The 9,366-nt window shown below is 40.5% G+C and overlaps 1 long non-coding RNA gene across 1 annotated transcript; it reads right to left on the bottom strand.

Annotated features, from left to right (window-relative positions):
- Positions 1–1,234: 1,234 nt before the first annotated feature.
- LOC128415149 (uncharacterized) lies at positions 1,235–4,391 on the bottom strand. Its single transcript, XR_008330876.1, has 2 exons — positions 3,778–4,391; positions 1,235–1,714 (listed from the first exon to the last, which is right to left on the bottom strand). It is a non-coding gene; the product is annotated as an uncharacterized LOC128415149 (long non-coding RNA).
- Positions 4,392–9,366: the final 4,975 nt, after the last annotated feature.

Here is a 9,366-nt window from a genome sequence, read left to right as displayed (position 1 = left end):
ACATATAAATGGTGACACTGAGCTATGCAAAATTGAAAGTATTTTTCAAAATGTTTTTTTTAAAAAAAGCATTTTCACAATGTTTTTTTTAGATATGTGTAGATTCCACCAAAGTATGCACAAAGAATAAAATGATTGTACGGAGTTGCAGCCAGCACAATTGTTACAGTGGACAACATAGTTAATCGGAACAAAACTTGAGCATAGATTTCATTAACTCCTCCCCATCCAGATCATGGATAGCTGAAATGGGCCCACCAGGTGCTTTGGACTATAACTCCCATCAGTCCTAGTCAGCATGAAGGAATGAAGGGTGTTGTAGTCCAAAGCCCCTGGTGGGCACCAGGTTGTCTACTCCTGAGCTAGGTTTAACAGATTATACTTGCTTGGTTCTATGATACAGAAGAAGGTGGACAGTTCTGCTTTTGTTGTATGAGGGGAGGGTGCTAAGGATCTGATGGGACGCAATGAGACAAGTCATTGTACTCTTTTTTGGTTTGAGAGCTTGGTTTCAAAATACATTACAAAGCAACACAAATTTCAAAGGATAGCTGTGCTTTGGTTCATGTATTGTTTTGGAAATTCAAACTAGGAAGCTTCACATTAAAATGTGAACGAAACTGAATTCCACCCCCCACACATGTGACATGTATATAGCTGTGGCCAACCTCATGTGTGGGAAATTAGTTGTATTTACATACATTTATTTATTCATTTATTAAGCCATTTACATAGTGCTATATAATAAAAATACATCACAGCAGTTTTCAACGTAATGTAAAAGCATAAAATCATAAGTTAAATTTATCTAGTTTGCATTTTCCAAAACCAAACATGAAGCAAACAAGTTTGCCTAACACAGCTGTCCTTTAAACTTTGCACCTGCTGGATTTTCTAAGCAGTTCTGCAGCCAAGCAATATGTACAAGGTGTACAATGTGAAATTGTGTGGATATTTTTTTTTATGACAGTGACGTACAAAGATGCATTATACTAGGGAGCTTCTGCTTTGCAAAAATGGCTGTGTTAGGCAAACTTGTGTACAAACATGTTAAAAGAGGTTTGCACTGTTGAGAGTGTTTTTTAATTTAAAAATTGGAAACATGTGGAAATGTGAAGAAATAGAGGGAACAGGGGAACACAGGGAAATAGAGGGGGCTGGGTTGTCTCTTACAACCCAAATCTGCATCAAGGACCCAGTGGGTCAGAGAAGAAAGAATAGAGGCAAAAACCAGTCAAAGCAAGGCAGATCTTTATTTTTCTGTTGCAGCAGAGACCCCCTTGCAAGGAGGTGAGAAGGATCCAGAACAAAGGTGTGTGAAAACTTTTAAAGACTTTAGAAATTACCAAATTACCAAAGACCACGTAATATATATGGGATTATTAAGAAAGTCAATGTGGCTTTGGGACTGCTCTGTGTAATCTTATAAAGTGCTCCCCACTCCCCTGGAATATTTCCTAATTTTTGAAGGGTATAACAGTACCCCGCCCCTCTACTCAATTATAAATCTGTCATGTTCAGCAAACATCTGAAGAGTACTTATCAGAATCACACATACCCTTCAGCATTTATTATTTAAATTAATGTTCATAGATATAACTATCAGATATATTAACATCACTTCATCTTACTCATTAGATTCCCATAGCAGGAGCATTTAGTAGAACATAACATTTAATTCCCAGGATCAGTGACTGCTCTTCAGGGAGAAATTCTGAAATAAAAAAGTAAAAAGTAAACATTTTCAGCTTCATTGGAGATGAAGCTCAGTGGCATTCACAGCTGGGTCAGTGTCCCTGGAAGCAGAGATTTTTTAAATCCCCATGCAGTGACCTTCTAGATTGTTGAGTGGTTTGTTGTAAGGAGGTTGGCACCATTTACGGTAGCTCTTCAGCAGAAAACATTTTTAGCACACACATACGTGGACATACATTTCCTGCAAAGGAGTAGCTAAGGAGTAAGCGATGCTTTAGAAATAAACATGGGAAAGAATGAATAATGAAGGGGAAATGGTTCTCCTGCTTTTGCTGAGCTGTTCTGCAGGCTGAAATTGCTTTCCTTGGAATCTAAATTGTTCCAGGAGTTGTTGACACATAGGGGACATTGTTATGAGCAATGAAATTACCCCCCCAAACACACAGCAGGTCCAAAATGCCCCCAAATTCTACCCAGCAGCTGCACTTTAACTTCAGCGTGCACAGAGCTACTTTCATTTTTTCAGTGTCCATCTTTCTCCTCTCTTGAAAGCTGTGGTGACCCGATGCAAAGGAAGGCAGGGCTGTTTAGCCTCTTGGGTGACTGTATTCTGAGACAAGCAATTCAGCATTTAACAGATTTGCTAAACTTGCTTTGAAGGGACAGGATACCCAAATCCTGTCTGTGAAATCACCCCAGGCCTCAAAACTGTTCGTGAATTGCCCCCCCCCCCCAGCCAGGCCTCGCCTCAAGAATTTAAAACTGCATTTCCTCTAAGACAAAAAGCATTAGCTAAGCATATTCCGCTCTGCTGTAACAAAGGTAGCTGAATAGAACAATGCATTTTTCATTTCTCATTCTAGTTGGCCTTGTTAACCAGATTGCAACATCTCTGGACATGCTGAACCACTCTCACCCCCCCCCCCTTTCCTGGGAAGGGCGCCAAGAATCCAATAGTCCCAAGACAGCTTTCTGTTCATGCTCAGAGGAACTCATGGGCAGGACTCTTCAAGAAGGAGGAGAAAAGGGGAGGGAACTGTTTGTGCACATGACTGTGAACTCGTGCATGCTTTTCGTGAGTTATCACACTTGCTCCTTTTACCAGTTCATGGATGGTAGAAATAAAGCTTTTTCTCCGAAACTATTCCTTGAGTGTCTGTTGACTCCCACTTCCCTTTCCCGGGCGCAATATTTTTCCCACCCGAGGGCAAAGCCTCATAAGGCTACAGCTTTATTGTTAAGTGAGAAGTAAAAGTATTTGTATTTTTAAGAAGGATGTAAGGAATCTGAGGATCTAAACCTGACTTTGCCTTTATTCTCGTTTATGCAGCTGAAAATGATTCCAATATATATTGCCCATTGTTCCTTTCAACAAATGAATATAATGTTACATATTTATCTTCCACAGTGTAAACGAAATCTCAGGACCTCTGGGTTGAAAGTACTCTTAGACCTCTTCTTTCAAGCCTTGAGAAACCAAGTAAATAGCTTCCAATGTTTACACATTTTTATTTAGCTAAAATTACATTTCCTGCACTTGTTTTAAATCAAAACAATACTATGCAGCTGTATTTTCTGAGATATTATATTGCATTTTTTAGACCAAAAAACAGATTGAGGACATGAGAGAATAAAGAACTAGAATAAAGAAGACATTTGTTCAACATTCAGCAAAGAACAAAAGAAAATAAAAATCTGAAGTAAATCTGATTGGCAAACTAGAGCATGAAAATGTGCTCATGGTGGACACTACTGTGAAATGGCCAATTAAAAAAGCAAGAGAAACAAAGAAATCATGTTTTGTGCACATGAGAAAATACTCAGTCATCAATCATGTGTGAACAAGCATTGTAGATATGACAGAAGCAAGAAATTCCAGAAAAAGCTTCTGTCAGAGCTTGCAGTAAGTGGGGATTTGTGGTCGGAAATTTAGAAGAGTCAGAGCAACAGCTTTCTTTCACGTAAGAGTGAAGAGAAGCCATATAAATGTTAAACTGTAGCAAGAGTTTTTGTGATCAAGCAAGCATTAATCAATCATAAGAAAAAGAGCATGGAGGATAAACTGTATAAATGCAGAAATACCTTTAGCCAGAGCAGCAGCAGCCTTGCTTCACATCAAAGAATTCAAATGTTTCAGAAAGGTGCAAAGAGCTTTAATCAGAATATACTTAGCCACTTTAAAAAGCTTCACCAGTTGTGTGGCCAGATATCCTTTTAGAGTCTTCCATGTTCCTTCTCCCATGTTTCTCTTCCTGTGCCAGATCACCATGGAAACTGCCACTATAGTGTAACCAACCACACACCACACACTCACCTCCCTTACTAGCTCTGCATGGAACATCTTGAGCACGACATGCTGCATCAGGCAGTGGAGGGGGAGATGAAAGGACTGGATGGAAAATGGGCAGAAGAGGCCATGGCAGCCGAGTCTTTTGCCACAGTGGATAATTTAAAGGATGCCATAGTTGCAGCAGTTAGTAATGCATAATAACCAATGGCCTCAAGCAGGAATGAATCAAATCAATTCACTGGAGCCCAGGTGAGCATTGTAATGTGGATTGGGCTGCACATTCATAGGCCTATTCTGTAGACACATCTGGATCTCTCTTATGGGATCTACGTAAGGAACCTGGCAAATCTATTTCCTTCCCATTAAGTTTCTCCCTTTCCAAACTTTTTTCTGTGCCATTTCAGTATTCTGGTATTGTGGACTTAATATGTGGCAGAATTGACTATGAGATTATAGTCAATTCTGCCACATATTAAGTGTTAGAAACTGAGATATAAAAGCCAGGAGCCAAAGAACACCTTAAACCTAGGTTATGGTTGCCACAACCTAGGCACATTTTTTACAAGATTACAAAGCAAATGATGACAATATGGGGGATCTAGCTGAAGACAGAATAAATGCTTTTCACAAAAGGCAATACAAAGAAGCAATCAAGTGGGAAAGCAGTCTAGAAGAGATGTGACTGCAGTTTCATTCCAGCAGAATGAAACTCAATTCGAGGGGGTAGTTTGCCCAAACCCATATCTTTATAAATTTGTGAACAACTTTGTGTAAAGAATTTATTTGGTTCTTTTTGCAATTTGTGGTATTTGGAGCATTGTAACCAGCCATAGCAAAAGAAGTCAATACAGAGAGCACAATGGAACTTAAATTTAGGCATGTAGTAACACCCAGTGAACTTCATGGCTGAGTGGGTATTTGAACCTTGAACCCGGGTCTCCCAGGTCCTAGTCCTGCAGACACTCTAACCACACTGACTCTCACTGGGGTGAACTATTTTTTTTTTTCAGTTTGCAAAGTCACGGCTTCTGCGACAGGCGGAGCTGCCAGTGAGGGACATTGTCTCACTTTGTCCATTCATGCCCACATAACATGATTATTTTCAAAGTTCTAATGTTTTTATTTCTGTAAAGAAAAGCACCTCTCTGTACATGGTACATGGCACTCATGCAAATCTTTCAAAAAGTAGGGTGATACTCCATCACTTTTTAAAAAATTCTGGCAGTAGGATACCAAAATTGCACACAGTATTCCAAGTGCAGCTGCACCATAGACTTACATAAGGCCATTCAGATATTTCCAGTTCTGTTTTCAATCATTTTCCTAATCCCGAAAATACAATTCCCCCTTTTTCCATTGCCACAACTCGGGTCAACATCTATCTACCTTGATCTTAAGATTCTTAATCAGTCACCCTCAGCTCAGCCCACAGTAGCATATACTGTATGTAATGTGAGGATATTTTGCCCCAGCACGCATCACTTTACACTTGTTAACACTGAATCAGATTTATCATTTTTATTTATTTTTATTTTTTAAATAATTTTTATTAACCGACCAATCAAATCAAATCACATCACATCACATAAATTCCAAATTACAAAGCCGAATTTTAAATTTTTGTTGGGGGTACCCATATTTCAAGTTCCGAAGGGGATCCAATCATCTTCTTACTGTTGCTTTAATGTCCACAAATCTGTCCAAATAATGTTCACAATTCTATTCAGTCCTTTCTTGCTGTTTTCCACATCTCATCTTGTTATTTTCATATATTTTTCCTTTCTCTTTGTGACCTCTTCTGATAGTCTCCATAAGCGGGTCAAAACAAATTGTAATCCTGTGTGGATTTTTCCGTTCGTCCAAGAGCCATATCCAGATGGATTCCGTATATCATCACTTCCATAGATAAAAGCACTCTTACCATCATTAATCTTCACAAATCTGTCGCCTTTCTTAGTCCTCTGAGGAGGTTCGCCAGCAGTATGAAAACAAATCCATTCCTCCTCCCAGTCATAAATCTTTTGACAGAACTTACCAACATGGCGACTCTATTTTTTGCTGCGTCATCCCAAAAGCTCTTGTTCTTTTCTCGATCTCCATAAAACATGCTTTTGGTTAGAATTCATTTCCACACAGTTTTAAATCATCCAGCTTAGGTTGTTTAAGCGACGGTTCTGACTTGTGAGGGGGGATTATTGATTAATCACATAGAAGAAAGAAAAAAAGTCCCCCCCATCCAGTCCCGCTGCCGACATACCGAGCCTTTGAAGCCTTTGAAGTATCTTCTCATGATATATTCCTGTTGATCCAACCCTTCTTTCACAGAGATCTTGTGAAAGATCTTTCTTTCACAGAGATCTTGTCAAGCAGAGGCTTGACAACCATATGTCAGGAGTGCTCTGATGGTGTTTCCTGCTTGGCAGGGGGTTGGACTCGATGGCCCTTGTGGTCTCTTCCAACTCTATGATTCTATGATCCCTTCAATTAGCAGTCTTTACTCCCCACCCATTCTTCACTTGAAATATGTGCATTTGCTTCTTTCTAATTGTTTATTTCCAATTTGCTGCAGCTAGTGCGCGATCAGAGACAGCGTCCAGGAGAACCAGAGTCCACACAAGGGCATTCTGCCTAGTGCCCTCACCCCCTTCTTTCGAGTCCGGGGGTGATTTATGGGCATAGCAGGCAAGGGCAGTGTTCCCCATTTCCTTGGGGCAACAAGGGAGGCTGCATACTCCCATAACAGCCTCTTAATTACCTCGTGTGGGCTGGAGAGATGTTATTGTCAGCCATCTTCCAATGCGCCCCTAGTGGCCCCCCGAATCAGATTTATCATTTTTAATGCTCATTCACCCAGTTTGGAAATATCCCTTTGGAGCGCCTCACTGTCTCTTAGTTAAAAACTACCCTGAACAATTTTGTGTCATCAGCAAAGTGTGCTAATTCATCTCCAGGAAGGGCTAGAAAGATGTCGTGTGACAAAGACACATGAGAGCAGAAGCAGCAAAGCAGGCTGGGAAGTGCTGGGACTGCACAATCATTTGGGCCTACTAAAGTTATTCAGGCCTAACTGCTAACTGTTGAGTCACTCTGGCATCTGACTTAGCATCCAGTTTCTCTTTTGTGCTCTCTGTAAGATCTCAGTCAGAGTCAGTCTGCCTCAGCTGTGAACAGAGTCAGTATGTAATCTCAGTCAAACTGTTTGGAACCATGTTGTTTATGGAGAAGTTTATTTTAACTCAGTAAAGCTCTTATTCTTTAAAACTCTGGATTATTAATTTACGCTGCGCGTCAAAAGATGCCCTGTCTCACTCACTATTACAAATGGGCAGGACAAGAACTAAGAAGAACAAGAGCAGAATGGTTTTATTATCTATTTCAATATATATGTATTTTACTTACAGAATATGCCATAAGCTGTGCAAAATCAAACTTCAGAATGGGCAGGTACACAGGAAGAGAACCTCGCCCCCTGAAAAAATCCTCCTTTTTGTCACAATTTCCAGTCTACTCTCCCCCACCTTGGTCAGTAGGGGGAGCTCTTGAGTCGCAATAAGCCACTGGCAGTGGTTCAGTTTCAACACTGCATATATCAGAAGATAAGATGATAAGATAAGATTATAAGATAAGTAGTGGCACCCACCCTGTGGAACGCCCTCCCAGCAGATGTCAAAGAGATAAACAACTACCTAACATTTAGAAGACATCTGATCAGGGAAGTTTTTAGTGTGTGGCATTCTAATGTATTTTTAATCTTTGTTGGATTCCGCCGAGAGTGGCTAGGGAAACCCAGCCAGATGGGCAGGGGACAAATAATAAAATTATTATTATAATTATTATTATTATTTTGTGGATACAATATTGCCTTGAAACAGCTATTCAGTGATGAATACAACCATTTAGAACTGGGAAATAAAAATGATTTACAGACTTGATAGCAAGCAGCATGTCAGATTTTAAGATATGAACTAACCCTTTCCTAAATTCAGTGATGTGCAGTTAAGTCCCTTTCACATTGGTGGATTTTGTTTCAAAGAGGTGTCTTTAGGATAGGAGGCTTTGGAGGGTGAGACACGTGATCAAGAAAATCACACAATTTTTAAAAGAATGTAACAGTGTATATATCATGTGGGGGAGATCATATTGTTACAAAGATTGGGTGTCACTCTTTTCCACCCTCTGCTGACAGGTAAAGCACAGAATGAACTCAGGCTTGCTAGAGAGGTTAAAAGCAACAAAAAAGGCTTTTATGGGTATGTTCGTAGCAAAAGGAAGAACAAAGAAACAGTGGGGTCACTCAGAGGAGAAGATGGTGAAATGCAAACAGGGGACACAGAAAGGGCTGAACTCCTCAATGCCTTCTTTGCCTCAGTCTTCTCCGATAAAGAAAACAATGCCCGACCTGAAGAATTTGGAGCAAATGATTCAGCAGAGGAAACACAGCCCAGAATAACTAAGGAGATAGTACAAGAATACTTGGCTAGTCTAGATGTATTCAAGTCTCCAGGGCCAGATGAACTGCATCCAAGAGTATTAAAAGAACTGGCAGATGTGATTTCAGAACCACTGGCAGTCATCTTTGAGAATTCCTGGAGAACAGGCGAAGTCCCGGCAGACTGGAGGAGGGCAAATGTTGTCCCTATTTTCAAAAAGGGGAAAAGAGAGGACCCAAATAATTACCGCCCAGTCAGTCTGACATCAATACCAGGGAAGATTCTGGAGCGGATCATTAAGCAAACAGTCTGTGAGCACCTAGAAAGGAATGCTGTGATCACCAATAGTCAGCATGGATTTCTGAAAAATAAGTCATATCAGACTAACCTGATCTCATTTTTTGACAGAATTACAAGCCTGGTAGATGAAGGGAACGCAGTGGATGTAGCCTACCTTGATTTCAGCAAGGCATTTGACAAGGTGCCCCATGATATTCTTGTAAAGAAGCTGGTAAAATGCGGTCTTGACTATGCTACCACTCAGTGGATTTGTAACTGGCTGACTGACCGAACCCAAAGGGTGCTCATCAATGGTTCCTCTTCATCCTGGAGAAGAGTGACTAGTGGGGTGCCACAGGGTTCTGTCTTGGGCCCGGTCTTATTCAACATCTTTATCAACGACTTGGATGATGGACTCAAGGGCATCCTGATCAAATTTGCAGATGACACCAAACTGGGAGGGGTGGCTAACACCCCAGAGGACAGGATCACACTTCAAAACGACCTTGACAGATTAGAGAACTGGGCCAAAACAAACAAGATGAATTTTAACAGGGAGAAATGTAAAGTATTGCACTTGGGCAAAAAAAATGAGAGGCACAAATACAAGATGGGTGACACCTGGCTTGAGAGCACTACATGTGAAAAGGATCTAGGAGTCTTGGTTGACCA

This window comes from Podarcis raffonei, chromosome 6, assembly GCF_027172205.1.
Source record: "Podarcis raffonei isolate rPodRaf1 chromosome 6, rPodRaf1.pri, whole genome shotgun sequence".
Lineage (NCBI taxonomy): Eukaryota > Metazoa > Chordata > Lepidosauria > Squamata > Lacertidae > Podarcis > Podarcis raffonei.
This window is presented reverse-complemented; position numbering and strand designations above follow the sequence as displayed.